This window comes from Arachis hypogaea, chromosome 4 (genome assembly GCF_003086295.3).
Source record: "Arachis hypogaea cultivar Tifrunner chromosome 4, arahy.Tifrunner.gnm2.J5K5, whole genome shotgun sequence".
Lineage (NCBI taxonomy): Eukaryota > Viridiplantae > Streptophyta > Magnoliopsida > Fabales > Fabaceae > Arachis > Arachis hypogaea.
In genome coordinates this window covers 81,237,626-81,253,773 of record NC_092039.1, presented here as the reverse complement: position 1 = coordinate 81,253,773, position 16,148 = coordinate 81,237,626, and the positions used below count along the sequence as shown (strand labels likewise).

General features: G+C 38.3%; 1 non-coding gene across 1 annotated transcript; it reads right to left on the bottom strand.

Annotated features, from left to right (window-relative positions):
• Positions 1–906: 906 nt before the first annotated feature.
• On the bottom strand, positions 907–1,014 carry LOC112799344 (small nucleolar RNA R71). Its single transcript, XR_003200917.1, has one exon. It is a non-coding gene; the product is annotated as a small nucleolar RNA R71 (small nucleolar RNA).
• Between the last annotated feature and the right edge of the window lie 15,134 nt (positions 1,015–16,148).

Genomic DNA, 16,148 nt, shown 5'->3' with positions numbered 1-16,148 from the left:
ATATCTTCTTAACCACATCTTTTTCAAAACAGTTTTCAATCAAATCTTTTTTATTTCTAATTTCAAAATCTTTTTCAAAAATCACTTGACTTCTTTTCCACCCTTGATTTTCGAAAATAAATTAAGGTTTTTCAAAATGTTTTCAAAATATTTTACTTAATTCTCGAAAATTACTTCCCTTCTTCTCATATCCTTCTATTTATGGACTAACACTATACCTTAATGCAAATTCGAACTCCATCCTCTTTGATAAGTTCGAATTTTCTACTTCTGTCTTCTACTTTTCTTTTCCTCTGACATCTAAGGGAATCTCTATACTGTGACATAGAGGATTCCACATTTTCTTGTTCCCTTCTCTTTCTTATGAGCAGGAGCAAAGACAAAAACATTCTTGTTGAGGCTGACCCTGAACCTGAAAGGACCTTGAAGAGAAAGCTCAAAGAAGTCAAAGCACAACTCTCTTTAGAGGACCTGACCGAATTCTTCAAAGAAGAAGAACCTATGGCAGCCGAAAACAACAACAATGCCAACAATGCAAGGAAGGTGCTGGGTGACTTTACTGCACCTACTCCCGACTTCTATGGGAGAAGCATCTCTATCCCTGCCATTGGAGCAAACAACTTTGAGCTTAAGCCTCAATTAGTTTCTCTAATGCAACAGAATTGCAAGTTCCATGGACTTCCATTGGAAGATCCTCATCAGTTTTTAGCTGAATTCTTGCAAATCTGTGACACTGTCAAGACTAATGGGGTTGACCTTGAGGTCTACAGACTTATGCTATTCCCTTTTGCTGTAAGAGACAGAGCTAGAACATGGTTGGACTCTCAACCTAAAGAAAGCCTGGACTCTTGGGAAAAGCTAGTCAATGCCTTCTTGGCAAAGTTCTTTCCACCTCAAAAATTGAGTAAGCTTAGAGTGGAAGTCCAAACCTTCAGACAGAAGGAAGGAGAATCCCTCTATGAAGCTTGGGAAAGATACAAACAATTAATCAGAAAGTGTCCTTCTGATATGCTTTCTGAATGGAGCATCATAGGTATTTTCTATGATGGTCTCTCTAAACTATCCAAGATGTCTTTGGATAGCTCTGCTGGAGGATCTCTTCATTTGAAGAAGACGCCTACAGAAGCTCAAGAGCTGATTGAAATGGTTGCAAATAACCAATTCATGTACACTTCTGAAAGGAATCCTGTGAACAATGGGACTAGTCAGAAGAAAGGAGTTCTTGAGATTGACACTCTGAATGCCATATTGGCTCAGAACAAAATATTGACTCAACAAGTCAATATGATTTCTCAAAGTCTGTCTGGAATGCAAAATGCACCAGGCAGTACTAAAGAAGCTTCATCTGAGGAAGAAGCCTATGATCCTGAGAACCCTTCAATGGAAGAGGTGAATTACATAGGAGAACCCTATGGAAACACCTATAATCCTTCATGGAGAAATCATCCAAATTTTTCATGGAAGGATCAACAGAGACCCCAACAAGGTTTCAACAATAACAATGGTGGAAGAAACAGGTTTGGCAATAGCAAGCCTTTTCCATCATCTTCTCAGCAACAGACAGAGAGTTCTAAGCAGAATACCTCTGACTTAGCAACCATGGTCTCTGATCTGATCAAAACCACTCAAAGTTTCATGACTGAAACAAGGTCCTCCATTAGAAATTTGGAGGCACAAGTGGGTCAGCTGAGCAAGAAAATTACTGAACTCCCTCCTAGTACTCTTCCAAGCAATACAGAAGAAAATCCAAAAGGAGAGTGCAAAGCCATCAACATGGCCGAATTTGGAGAGGAGGAAGAGGCAGTGAACGCCACTGAGGAAGGCCTCACTGGGCGTCCACTGGCCTCCAATGAGTTCCCCAATGAGGAACCATGGGAATCTGAGGCTCAAAATGAGACCATAGAGATTCCACTGGACTTACTTCTGCCATTCATGAGCTCTGATGAGTATTCCTCCTCTGAAGAGGATGAGTATGTCACGGAAGAGCAAGTTGCTAAATACCTTGGAGCAATCATGAAGCTAAATGACAAGTTATTTGGAAATGAGACCTGGGAGAATGAACCCCCTTTGCTCACCAAAGAACTGGATGACTTGTCTAGACAGACACTGCCTCAAAAGAGACAGGATCCTGGGAAGTTTTCAATACCTTGTACCATAGGCACCATGACCTTCAAGAAGGCCTTGTGTGACTTAGGGTCAAGTGTAAACCTCATGCCTCTCTCTGTAATGGAGAAGTTAGGGATCTCTGAGGTACAAGCTGCAAAAATCTCGCTGGAGATGGCAGACAACTCAAGAAAACAAGCCCATGGACTTGTAGAGGATGTTCTGGTTAAAGTTGAAGACCATTACATCCCTACTGATTTCATAGTCCTAGAGACTGGGAAGTGCATGGATGAATCCATCATCCTTGGCAGACCCTTCCTAGCCACAGCAAAGGCTGTGATTGATGTTGATAGAGGAGAGTTGATCATTCAAGTGAATGAAGAATCCTTGGTGTTTAAGGCCCAAGGATATCCCTCTGTCATCATGGAGAGGAAGCATGAAGAGCTTTCCTCAAAACAGAGCCAAACAGAGCCCCCACAGTCAAACTCTAAGTTTGGTGTTGGGAGGCCACAACCAAACTCTAAGTTTGGTGTTGAACCCCCACATTCAAACTCTAAGTTTGGTGTTGGGAGGTTCCAACATAGCTCTGAGCATTTCTGAGGCTCCATGAGAGTCCTCTGCAAGCTAATGACATTAAAGAAGCGCTTGTTGGGAGGCAACCCAATGTTATATTTTCTCTATTTTCTTTTGTTATTTTATCTTTTTTGTAGGTTGATGATCATAAGAAATCATAAAATCAATGAAAAAAAGCAAAAACAGAATGAAAAACAGGAAGAAAAATAGCACACCCTGGAGGACGCACCTACTGGCGTTTAAACGCCAGTGAGGTTAGCAGATGGGCGTTTAACGCCCAGTCTGGCACCATTCTGGGCGTTTAACGCCATAAAGGGGCACCAGACTGGCGTTAAACGCCAGAAAAGGGCAAGAAGCTGGCGTTAAACGCCAGAAATGGGCACCAGCCCGGCGTTTAACGCCAGAATTGGCACAAAACGAGATTTTGCTTGCCATTTGGTGCAGGGATGACTTTTCCTTGACACCTCAGGATCTGTGGACCCCACAAGATCCCCACCTACCCTACCACTCTCTCTCCTCTTCACCCATTCACCAATCACCTCAACACCTCTTCCCCAAAAACCCCTCACCTATCAAATCCCTTCTTTCTCTTCACCACTCACATCCATCCTTCATAAAACCCCACCTACCTCACCATTCAAATTCAAACCACTTTCCCACCCAAACCCACCCTCAATTGACCGAACCCTACCCTTCCCCCACTCCTATATAAACCCTCCTTCATTTTCACACAACATCCACACCACTTCTCCCCTTCTTGGCCGAAAACAAAAGCCATTCCTTTTCCCCTCATTTCTTCTTCTTCTACTCTCTTCTTTCTTCTTTTGCTCGAGGACGAGCAAACATTTTAAGTTTGGTGTGGTAAAAGCATTGCTTTTTGTTTTTTCCATAACCATTTATGGCATCCAAGGCCGGAAAAACCTCTAGAAAGAGGAAAGGGAAGGCAAAAGCTTCCACCTCCGAGTCATGGGAGATGGAGAGATTCATCTCAAGGGTGCATCAAGACCACTTCTATGAAGTTGTGGCCTTGAAGAAGGTGATCCCCGAGGTCCCTTTTTCACTCAAAAAGAGTGAATATCCGGAGATCCAACATGAGATCTGAAGAAGAGGTTGGGAAGTTCTTACCAACCCCATTCAACAAGTCGGAATCTTGATGGTTCAAGAGTTCTATGCCAATGCATGGATCACCAAGAACCATGACCAAAGTGTGAACCCGGATCCAAAGAATTATCTTACTATGGTTTGGGGGAAATACTTGGATTTCAGTCCGGAAAGTGTAAGGTTGGCATTCAACTTGCCTATGATGCAAGGAGATGAACATCCTTACACTAGAAGGGTCAACTTTGATCAAAGGTTGGACCAAGTCCTCACAGTCATATGTGAAGAGGGCGCCCAATGGAAGAGAGATTCAAGAGGGAAGCCGGTTCAATTGAGAAGGCATGACCTCAAACCCGTGGCTAGAGGATGGTTGGAGTTTATCCAACGCTCAATCATTCCCACCAGCAACCGGTCCGAAGTTACCATAGACCGGGCTATCATGATTCATAGCATTATGATTGGAGAAGAAATAGAAGTTCATGAGGTTATAGCTCAAGAGCTTTATAAGGTGGCGGACAAGTCCTCTACCTTGGCAAGGTTAGCCTTTCCTCACCTCATTTGTCACCTCTGTTATTCAGTTGGAGTTGACATAGAGGGAGACATCCCTATTGATGAGGACAAGCCCATCACTAAGAAGAGGATGGAGCACACAAGAGACTCCACTCATCATGGGATCCCTGAGATACCTCAAGAGATGCACTTTCCTCCACAAAACTATTGGGAGCAACTAAACACCTCCCTAGGAGAATTGAGTTCCAACATGGGACAACTAAGGGTGGAGCATCAAGAACACTTCATCATCCTCCATGAAATTAGAGAAGATCAAAGAATCATGAGGGAGGAGCAACAAAGACAAGGAAAAGACATTGAGGAGCTCAAGCACTCCATAGGATCTTCAAGAGGAAGAAAGAGCCGCCATCACTAAGGTGGACCCGTTCCTTGATTTCCTTGTTCTTTATTCTTCTGTTTTTCGAATTTCTTGTGCTTATGTCTATCCATGTTTGTGTCTTGTGATCATTAGTGTCTTAGTGTCTATGCCTTAAAGTTATGAATGTCCTATGAATCCATCACCTTTCTTGAATAAAAATGTGCTTAATTGAAAAAGAAAAGAATTGCATGAATTTTGAATTTTATAACAGTTTAATTATTTTGATGTGGTGGCAATATTTTTGTTTTCTGAATGTATGCTTAAACAGTGCATATGTATCTTGAATTTGTGGTTCATGAATGTTGGCTCTTGAAAGAATGATGAAAAAGGAAACATGTTACTGAGGATCTGAAAAATCATTAAAATGATTCTTGAAGCAAGAAAAAGCAATGAAAAAAAACGAAAAAAAAAGAAGAAAGAAAGAAAAAGAAAAAAATAAAGTTGTGATCCAAGGCAAAAAGAGTGTGCTTAAGAACCCTGGACACCTCTAGTAGGGGACTCTAGCAAAGCTGAGTCACAATCTGAAAAGGTTCACCCAATTATGTGTCTGTGGCATGTATGTATCCGGTGGTAATACTGGAAGACAGAGTGCTTTGGGCCACGGCCAAGACTCAATAAGTAGCTATGTTCAAGAATCATCATACTCTACTAGGAGAATCAATAACACTATCTGGATTCTAAGTTCCTAAAGAAGCCAATCATTCTGAATTTCAAAGGATAGAGTGAGATGCCAAAACTGTTCAGAGGCAAAAAGCTAAAAGCCCCGCTCATCTAATTAATACTGATCTTCATAGATGTTTTTGGAATTCATTGCATATTCTCTTCTTTTTATCTTATTTGATTTTCAGTTGCTTGAGGACAAGCAACAATTTAAGTTTGGTGTTGTGATGAGCGGATAATTTGTACGCTTTTTGGCATTGTTTTTAGTATGTTTTTAGTATGATCTAGTTGGTTTTTAGTATATTTTTATTAGTTTTTAGTTAAAATTCACTTTTCTGGACTTTACTATGAGTTTGTGTGTTTTTCTATGATTTCAGGTATTTTCTGGCTGAAATTGAGGGACCTGAGCAAAAATCTGATTCAGAGACTAAAAAGGACTGCAGATGTTGTTGGATTCTGACCTCCCTGCACTCGAAGTAGATTTTCTGGAGCTACAGAAGCCCAATTGGCGCGCTCTCAACGGCGTTGGAAAGTAGACATCCTGGGCTTTCCAGCAATATATGATACTCCATACTTTGCCCAAGATTTGATGGCCCAAACCGGCGTTCAAAGTCACCCTCAGGAATTCCAGCGTTAAACGCTGGAACTGGCACCAAAATGGGAGTTAAACGCCCAAACTGGCATAAAAGCTGGCGTTTAACTCCAAGGGAAGTCTCTGCACGAAAATGCTTCATTTCTCAACCCAAGCACACACCAAGTGGGCCCGGAAGTGGATTTTTATGTCATTTACTCATTTCTGTAAACCTTAGGCTACTAGTTTTCTATAAGTAGGACCTTTTACTATTGTATTTTCATCTTGGTTCTTCTGGTTCCCTCTCTGGGGCCGAGGCCAATGATCACTCTTGTTCTTATGTATTTTCAACGGTGGAGTTTCTACACACCATAGATTAAGGTGTGGAGCTCTGCTGTACCTCGAGTATTAATGCAATTACTATTGTTCTTCCATTCAATTCCGCTTGTTCTTGTTCTAAGATATCACTTGTTCTTCAACTTGATGAATGTGATGATCCGTGACACTCATCACCATTCTCACCTATGAACGTGTGACTGACAACCACCTCCGTTCTACTTTCGATTGGGTGAATATCTCTTGGATTCCTGATTGCACGATGCATGGTTGATCGCCTGACAACCGAGTGCTCGCCTGACAACCGAGCCAACCATTCCGTGAGATCAGAGTCTTCGTGGTATAGGCTAGAACTGATGGCGGCATTCAAGAGAATTCGGAAGGTCTAACCTTGTCTGTGGTATTCTAAGTAGGATTCAATGATTGAATGACTGTGACGTGCTTCAAACTCCTAGCAGGCGGGGTGTTAGTGACAGACGCAAAAGAATTGCTGGATTCTATTCCGGCCTGACCGAGAACCGACAGATGATTAGCCATGCTGTGACAGAGCATAGGAACATTTTCACTGAGAGGATGGGAGGTAGCCACTGACAACGGTGAAACCCTACATAAGCTTGCCATGGAAAGGAGTAAGAAGGATTGGATGAAGACAGTAGGAAAGCAGAGAGACGGAAGGGAAGGCATCTTCATGCGCTTATCTGAAGTTCCTACCAATGAATTACATAAGTATCTCTATCTTTATCTTTGTGTTTTTATGCGTTCATCACCATATTCATTTGAGTTTGCCTGACTAAGATTTACAAGATGACCATAGCTTGCTTCATACTAACAATCTCTGTGGGATCGACCCTTACTCGCGTAAGGTTTATTACTTGGACGACCCAGTGCACTTGCTGGTTAGTTGTGCGAAATTGTGTTAATGCCATGGTATTGAACACCAAGTTTTTGGGGTTCATGACCGGGGATTATGAGAGTTGTGAAAAGTATTGTTCACAATTTCGCGCTACCATTGTACCTCAATGATCCCCAGCTTCTCCATTACAGAGAGTGGCATAAGATTTATCCCTGACCCCAGATCACATAGAGCCTTTTCAAAGGTCATGGTGCCTATGGTACAAGGTATTAAGAACTTGCTAGGATCTTGTTTCTTTTAAGGTAGAGTTTGCTGAATCCAGGTATCTAGGTCATTAATGAGCAAGGGAGGTTCACTTTCCCAAGTCTCATTACCAAACAACTTGGCATTCAGCTTCATGATAGCTCCTAAATATTGAGCAACTTGCTCTCCAGTCACATCTTCATCCTCTTCAGAGGAAGAATAGTCTTCAGAGCTCATGAATGGCAGAAGGAGATTTAATGGAATCTCTATGGTCTCTATATGAGCCTCAGATTCCTTTGGATCCTTAATAGGAAACTCCTTCTTGCTTGAAGGACGTCCCAGGAGGTCTTCCTCACTAGGATTTTCGTCCTCCTCCTCCCTTGTGCATTCGGCCACATTGATCACATCAATGGCCTTGCACTCTCCTTTTGGATTCTCTTCTGTATTGCTTGGCAGAATACTGGGAGGAGTTTCAATGACTTTCTTACTCAACTGGCCCACTTGTGCCTCCAGATTTCTGATGGAGGATCTTGTTTCATTCATGAAACTGAAAGTGGCCTTTGACAGATCAGAGACTATATTGGCTAAATTAGAAGTGTTTTGTTCAGAATTCTCTGTCTGTTGCTGAGAAGATGATGGATATGGCTTGCTATTGCTCAGCCTATTGCGTCCACCTTGTTAAAGCCTTGTTGAGGCTTTTGTTGATCCTTCCATGAGAAATTTGGATGATTTCTCCATGATGAGTTATAGGTGTTTCCATAAGGTTCACCCATGTAATTAACCTCTGCCATGGCAAGGTTCTCAGGATCATAAGCTTCTTCAGAAGCTGCCTCTTTAGTACTGTTGGATGTATGTTGCCATCCATTCAGACTTTGGGAGATCATGTTGACTTGTTGAGTCAACACTTTGTTCTGAGCCAATATGGCATTCAGAGCATCAATTTCAAGAACTCCTTTCTTCTGAGGTATCCCATTATTCACGGAATTCCTCTCAGAAGTGTACATGAATTGGTTGTTTGCAACCATGTCAATGAGTTCTTGAGCCTCTTCAGGCGTTTTCTTTAGGTGAATAGATCCACCTGCAGAATGGTCCAATGACATTTTTGAAAATTCAGACAGGCCATAATAGAATATATCTAATATGGTCCATTCTGAAAACATGTCAGATGGACATCTTTTGGTCAGCTGCTTGTATCTTTCCCAAGCTTCATAGAGGGATTCACCATCTTTTTGTTTGAAGGTTTGAACATCCACTCTTAGCTTGCTCAGCTTTTGAGGAGGAAAGAATTTATCCAGGAAGGCAGTGACTAGCTTATCCCAGGAGTCCAGGCTATCCTTGGATTGTGAATCCAACCATATTCTAGCTCTGTCTCTTACAGCAAAAGGGAAAAGCATGAGTCTGTAGACTTCAGGATCAACTCCATTCGTCTTTACAATCTCACAGATCTGCAAGAACTCAGTTAAAAACTGATAAGGATCTTCAGATGGAAGTCCATAAAACTTGCAGTTTTGTTGCATTAAAGCAACTAGCTGAGGTTTCAGCTCAAAGTTATTGGCTCCAATGGCAGGAATGGAGATGCTTCTTCCATCAAACTTGGACGTTGGCTTTGTGAAGTCACCAAGCATTCTACTTGCATTATTATTATTTTCGGCTGCCATCTCCTTCTCTTGTTCTAATATTTCTGAAAGGTTACCTTTAGATTGTTGTAATTTAGCTTCTCTTAGTTTTCTCTTCAGAGTCCTTTCAGGTTCTGGATCAATTTCAACAAGAGTGCCTTTTTCCTTGTTCTTGCTCATATGAAAGAGAAGAAAACAAGAAAAGAAAGAGGAATCCTCTATGTCACAGTATAGAGATTCCTTTATGTTAGAAGAAGAAAGAAAGGGGAGAAGAAAGTAGAAGAGGGGATTCGGATATTAGGTGGAGAGAGGTGAAGAGAAGTGTTAGTAATTGAATAAATAAATAGAATAAGAAAAGAAGGGGAGAATTTCGAAAATAATTTTGAAAAAGGGGTTAGTAATTTTTGAAAATTAAAGATAAGATAAGATTAAAATTAAAATTTAAAACAATTAAAATGAATTTTTGAAAAAGAGAGAAGTATTTTCGAAAATTAGAGAGGGATAGGTAGTTAGTTGGTTTTGAAAAAGATATTAAAATCAAATTTGAAAAAGATAAGAAGATAAGAAGTTAGATAAGATATTTTGAAATCAAATTTTGAAAAAGATAAAATTTTTGAAAAAGATAAGATAAAAGATTAAAAGATTTAATTTTTAAAATGACTTAACTAACAAGAAACTACAAGATAAGATTCTAGAACTTAAAGATTGAACCTTTCTTAACAAGAAAGTAACAAACTTCAAATTTTTGAATCAATCACATAAATTGTTAGCTAATTTTCGAAAATATGATGTAAAAGATAAGAAAAAGATTTTGAAAATAATTTAAAAAAGATTTTTGAAAATTTTCGAAAAAAGGAAAAAAATGGAAAAGATATGATTTTTGAAAAAATTTTGAAAAGATAAGATTTTTAAAATTGAAAATTTGACTTGACATGTAAGAAACAACTAATTTTTAAAAATTTTTGACTAAGTCAACCCAAAATTTCGAAAATTTGGAGGGAAATAAGGAAAAGATATTTTTTTTATTTTTGAATTTTTAATGAGGAGAGAGAAAAACACAAACATGATCCAAAACATGAAAATTTTGGATCAAAACACAAGATGCATGCAAGAACACTATGAATGTCAAGATGAACACCAAGAACACATTGAAGATCATGATGAACATCAAGAACATATTTTTGAAAAATTTTTGATGCAAAGAAAACATGCAAGACACCAAACTTAGAAATCTTTAATGCATAGACTCTAACAAACAAAAAATGCATATGAAAAACAACAAACAAAACAAAACAAGAAAACATCAAGATCAAACAAGAAGACTTGTCAAGAACAACTTGAAGATCATGAAGAACAATATGAATGCATGAATTTTCGAAAAATGCAAGAAAAAATTTTTTAAAGCATGCAATTGACACCAAACTTAAAAATTGACTCAAGACTCAAAGAAGAAACACAAAATATTTTTGGTTTTTATGATTTTTTTATGATTTTTTTGTATTTTTATTTATTTATTTCGAAAATAAAGTTTGGAAAAACGAAAAAGAAAAGAAAAATTTTGAAAAAGATTTTTGAAAAAAATTTTGAAAAGAAAATTACCTAATCTGAGCAACAAGATGAACCGTCAGTTGTCCATACTCGAACAATCCCCGGCAACGGCGCCAAAAACTTGGTGGACGAAATTGTGATTCCTTTGTTATTGTATTTTGTAAAATTCATTGCTGTTTCAACTATGTGTGGACACAACTCCGTTCAACTTAACCAGCAAGTGTACTGGGTCATCCAAGTAATACCTTACGTGAGTAAGGGTCGATCCCACAGAGATTGTTGGTATGAAGCAAGCTATGGTCACCTTGTAAATCTCAGTTAGGCAGATTAAATTGGTTTATGATGAGTTCGAAAATTAATAATAAATAGAAAATAAAAGGGATAGAAATACTTATGTAAATCAATAGTGGGAATTTCAGATAGGCGTATGGAGATGCTGTGCTCCTCTTGAATCTCTACTTTCTTATTACATTCATCCAATCCTTCTTACTCCTTTCCATGACAAGCTGTATATAGGGCATCACCGTTGTCAATGGCTACATCCCATCCTCTCAGTGAAAATGTTCCTATGCTCTGTCACAGCACGGCTAATCATCTGTCGGTTCTCAATCAGGTTGGAATAGAATCCCTTGATTCTTTTGCGCTTGTCATCAAGCCCAGCCTTCAGGAGTTTGAAGCTCGTCACAGTCATTCAATCCCAGAATCCTACTCGGAATACCATAGACAAGGTTTAGACTTTCCGGATCCTCATGAATGCCGCCATCTATCTAGCTTATACCACGAAGATTCTGTTGGGGAATCTAAGAGATATGCGCCCGGCCTAGAGTAGAACGGAAGTGGTTGTCAATCACGCGCGTTCATAGGTGAGAATGATGATGAGTGTCACGGATCATCACATTCATCAAAGTGTTGTGAAACATATATCTTGGAATAAGAATAAAAGAGAATTGAATAGAAAGTAATAGTAATTGTATTGAAACTTGAGGTACAGCAGAGCTCCACACCCTTAATCTATGGTGTGTAGAAACTCCACTGTTGAAAATACATAAGTGAAAGGTTCAGGCATGGCCGAATGGCCAGCCCTCTCCATGATCAAGAGATCGAATGATCAAAGACTACAAAGTCAAAAGATTAAACTGTCAAAAGATGTCTAATACAATAGTAACTTATCCTATTTATACTAGACTAGCTACTACGGTTTACATGAGTAAGTAATTGATGCATAAATCCACTTCCGGGGCCCACTTGGTGTATGCTTGGGCTGAGCTTGATCTATCCATGAGCTGAGGCTTCTCTTGGAGTTGAACTCCAAGTTATAACGTGTTTTGGGCGTTCAACTCCGGATCATGACGTGTTTCTGGCGTTTAACTCCAGACAGCAGCATGTACTTGGCGTTCAACGCCAAGTTACGTCATCAATTTCCGAATAAAGTATGGACTATTATATATTGCTGGAAAGCTCTGGATGTCTACTTTCCAACGCCGTTGATAGCGCACCATTTGGAGTTCTGTAGCTCCAGAAAATTCATTTCGAGTGCAGGGAGGTCAGATTCCAACAGCATCAGCAGTCCCTTTGTCAGCCTTTTTCAGAGTTTTCCTCAAGTCCCTCAATTTCAGCCAGAAATTACCTAAAATCACAGAAAGACACACAAACTCATAGTAAAGTCCAGAAATGTGAATTTAACATAAAAACTAATGAAAACATCCCTAAAAGTAGCTTGAACTTACTAAAAACTACCTAAAAACAATGCCAAAAAGCGTATAAATTATCCGCTCATCACAAGTTCAATGGGAGGCATAATTTTTATTAATTTTCAAATTTTAGTCATTTATTTTTAATTTGTTTTGCTATTAAAGTTTGTTGGAAGATTTGATTTGCTTTTGATTTATTTAGTAGTATTTTTAGGAATTTTAAATTTAAATCAAATAATCTAATCCATTAAGATCAAATCTAATTTAAATTAGTTATCATATTTTTAGGAAATTTACATTTTAAATCAAATCTGATCTAATCCATTAAGATCACATCTGATTTAAAATTTAAAATCTTATTTTATCCTTTTATTAGTTTGTTAAGGTCCTATTTAAACACCTTTGGTGAGACCATTTGGAATAACTTTTGATGAATAAAAATTTCCTTAGTGCTTTATGCGTGTGTTTTTAGTGTGATTAAGTGATGTGAGTGATTTGCTTTGCTTGTTGCATGGAGAAGATTGAGTGATTCAATTTTTATCCCTCTGGTCTAGGTTGTCAAAGACAAGTTCTTTGAAGGTCTAGTAGGAAAAGCCCTTCCGGTGACCTAGGTTGCTAAGAACAGGTATTGTTGTGGAATTTACAACTACAAACTAACCGGCAAGTGCACCGGGTCGTACCAAGTAGTACCTCAAGTGAATGAGGGTCAACCCCATGAGGATTGATGGACCAAGCAACAATGGTTGATTAAATTATTCAGTTAGACAAACAAAAAATGGTGTTTGAGAGTTCAAAAAGCATTAAACAGGAAACTCAGAATATCAGAAGATAGGCAATAAATAAGTTGGGAATAAAATATGGAGAAAGCAGTTAAGGCTTCAGAGTTATCTACTTTCCGGATTGACTTTTCTTATTAATTTATTTTAATCATGCAAGATTTAATTCCTGGCAAACTATATATGACTAAACTCTAATTCCTTAGACCTTTTTAGTCTCCTCTAAAATTCATCAACCGCCAATTCCTTGGTCAATTAATTCCAATTAGTGGGTGAAGTTCAATTCTAGTTATATGTCACGGAAATCCTAATTACCCATATATAAGAGGATTATATGTCACGTATCCCGTTAAATCCAGATAATTAGAAATTTAGAAGAATATGTTTTCAAGCTGTTGTTCAAGTAAAGAGCTTTTCCAAGTTATACAAGAACTCAATTAGAAAGAGGGTCATACTTTCGTTCCACCCAATTTCATAAAATAATGAACAAAATAATTCTTGAAATATAAATTAGTACATAAATTAAAATAGAAAAAAAGCAACAGAATCAATCCATACAATAGACAGAGCTCTTAAACCTTGACAGTGGAGGTTTAGTTGCTCATGGTTCAGAGTGAAAATTAGGATTCTGGTAAACTGTAAATTTTGAATGAGGTGGAATAATCCCCAGAAGAAAAGTTTTTTCTTTTTATATCTAATATTAATTAATTTAAAATCTATTTTCTAAAATTAAAATAATATCTTTTTCTATTTTAAAATAAAATTTAAAATTAAATCAGAATTAATTAACAATCCGTGCGAGCCTTGTAAGCGTGGGGACCACTTGGCTTCACTAGGATCCACGCCTAACTTGAGGAATAACTGCACCTTACTTGAGGGATGCAGGGAGTTTTGGCATGTTGAACTCACATGGTGCGCCTTACTTGAAGAATTGGGCACCTAACTTGGAGAATGGAGTGCTAGTTGTGTGTTGTTATTATGCTTGGCGCCTAACTTGAGAAATCTTAAGTTAGGCGCAGCCTTGGCAGCGTTGATAGAGAAGAAGTATAGACTATTATATATCGTTAGAAAGCTCTGGAAGTTAGCTTTTCAATGCCACTAAAGTTACATCTATTGGATCTATGTAGCTTAGAATATTCAGGTTTGAGTGCAGAGAGGTCAGGGTTGACAGCATCATTCGTCTTCTTCTCTTTCTCTGCGGAAACTCTATCAAATCCAGTCGAATGCTACCTAAAATAAACAAAATTACACATGACTCAAATTATCATCCATAGTGGTTAAAAGATAATTAATTCTTGATTAAACTCAACAAATTGAATGCAAATTCACTAGGAAAATATAAGAAAGATGCTCATGCATCACAACACCAAACTTGAATTGTTGCTTGTCCTCAAGCAACCAAAACTAATATAATCTTAGGATGTGAATTTGCATGAGAGTGAGAGTTCAATTAAACTCATGTCTCTTCTTGAAGTGGGGTTTACAACTGCAATCTTGAATAGGTTTGGCATCTCACTATCCTTTGAATCAGAAGAATGTTACTGTCACTCAAAATTAGAATCCGGATAATATTATGAATTCTCTAGTCTTTTATATTTCAGTTTAATCCTTGAACACAGAAAATTTCTTTTTGGTGCTTTGCACCTTGAGCCTAGCTGTGACTTTAAATGTTTTGTCTCAAGCTTCACTTGACACAAAAACACCACAAGCACTTAACTGGAGAACCCTCTTTAAGTTCTGATTTTCTTTTCAGTTACTCCCAGATATTGGTGCTCAAAGCCTTTAGCATACTCTGTTAAATGCAATTGATCTCGACTCTTAGTGTCCTGTCTCAAGGATTACTTGACACAATCACACCACAAGCATATGACCAGGGAAACAACTCTTTGAGCTTTTAATCATGTCTGACTTCCCTAGTCATTGATGCTCAGAGCCTTGGACCTTGCTTTTATTTTTCTTTTGTTGTTTCTTCCGCTTCAAGGATTAAACTTTCACTTATTACAGAGAATTTATAATAGTTCTCTAAATTCCTGTTCCTTGTATATCAACATTCTTTTATTCAAATTTAAATATGAACTGTTCATGTCATGCATTCAGAGTCACAGAAAATACCACCACATTTGGATAAATGAGACTATTCTTAAAATTAAACTCAATTTCTCATGCACTACATCTTTTCTTCTTTCTTTTGAATTCAAGTTCAGTGAGCAATACATGAGACACTTTTCAGAATTAAAAATAAATAACAGAATAAAAATAGTAAAATAAACTAGAACCTAGGAATTGAAATAACAAAGGATCATGCAGAAACCAAGTAAAACAGCAGAAAATAGGAATTTTACATAATAACAACGGGAGAAAATATAGAATGAAAGGAACTCAACCACCTCAGTTATCCTAGTGGCCGTCTCATTCTTCAGGTTGTGCTCCTCCGTGAAGATGATTCGTCTCCCTTTGGTGCCATTAAAATAAACAGAAAAACCACAAGCGAAGCGACAACACCAAACTTAAAAGTTTGCTTGTCCTCAAGCAAAGAAAACCTGAAAATAAGGAGGGACATAAAAAGTATACGGAGAAAAAAAATAAAAATTAGTACAAAAAAACAAAAATGATAAAAGGATAAGAAAGGTTAAATAAAAAATATATTTTTTGTATTTTTGTATTTTTTTGTGTTTTTGTTGTTTTTATTTATTTTTTGGTATTATTATTATGATTAATACATATATATATATATAAAAGGGGGGGGGGTTGCAGGTGTGTAAGGAATGGGGGTGGGGTCACGGTTTTGGTTTGAGGGGAATAATTGTAAGGCAGTTCATCAAGGGATATGTTTCAGATATTGATGGGATTTGATTTGGAGGTTGGGCGCCTAACTTGGTCTGAACAGCGCCTAACTTGGTGTGCTATTTCCCTTTAGCGCCTGAAAAAGGCCTGCGCCCAACTTGATGCAACATGCGCCTAAATTCTTTTGACAAATCTTATATACAGCGCCCAACTTCAATATGGCTGCGCCTTACTTGAAGCATCCCCGAGTGTCCAAGCACCCTCGGCGCCTAACTTGAAATAACTTGCGCCTAACTTGAAGGCCCCGAGTGCATCAATAATCGCCACGCCCAACTTGGATTCCTGGCGCCTAACCTTGTGCCTAACTT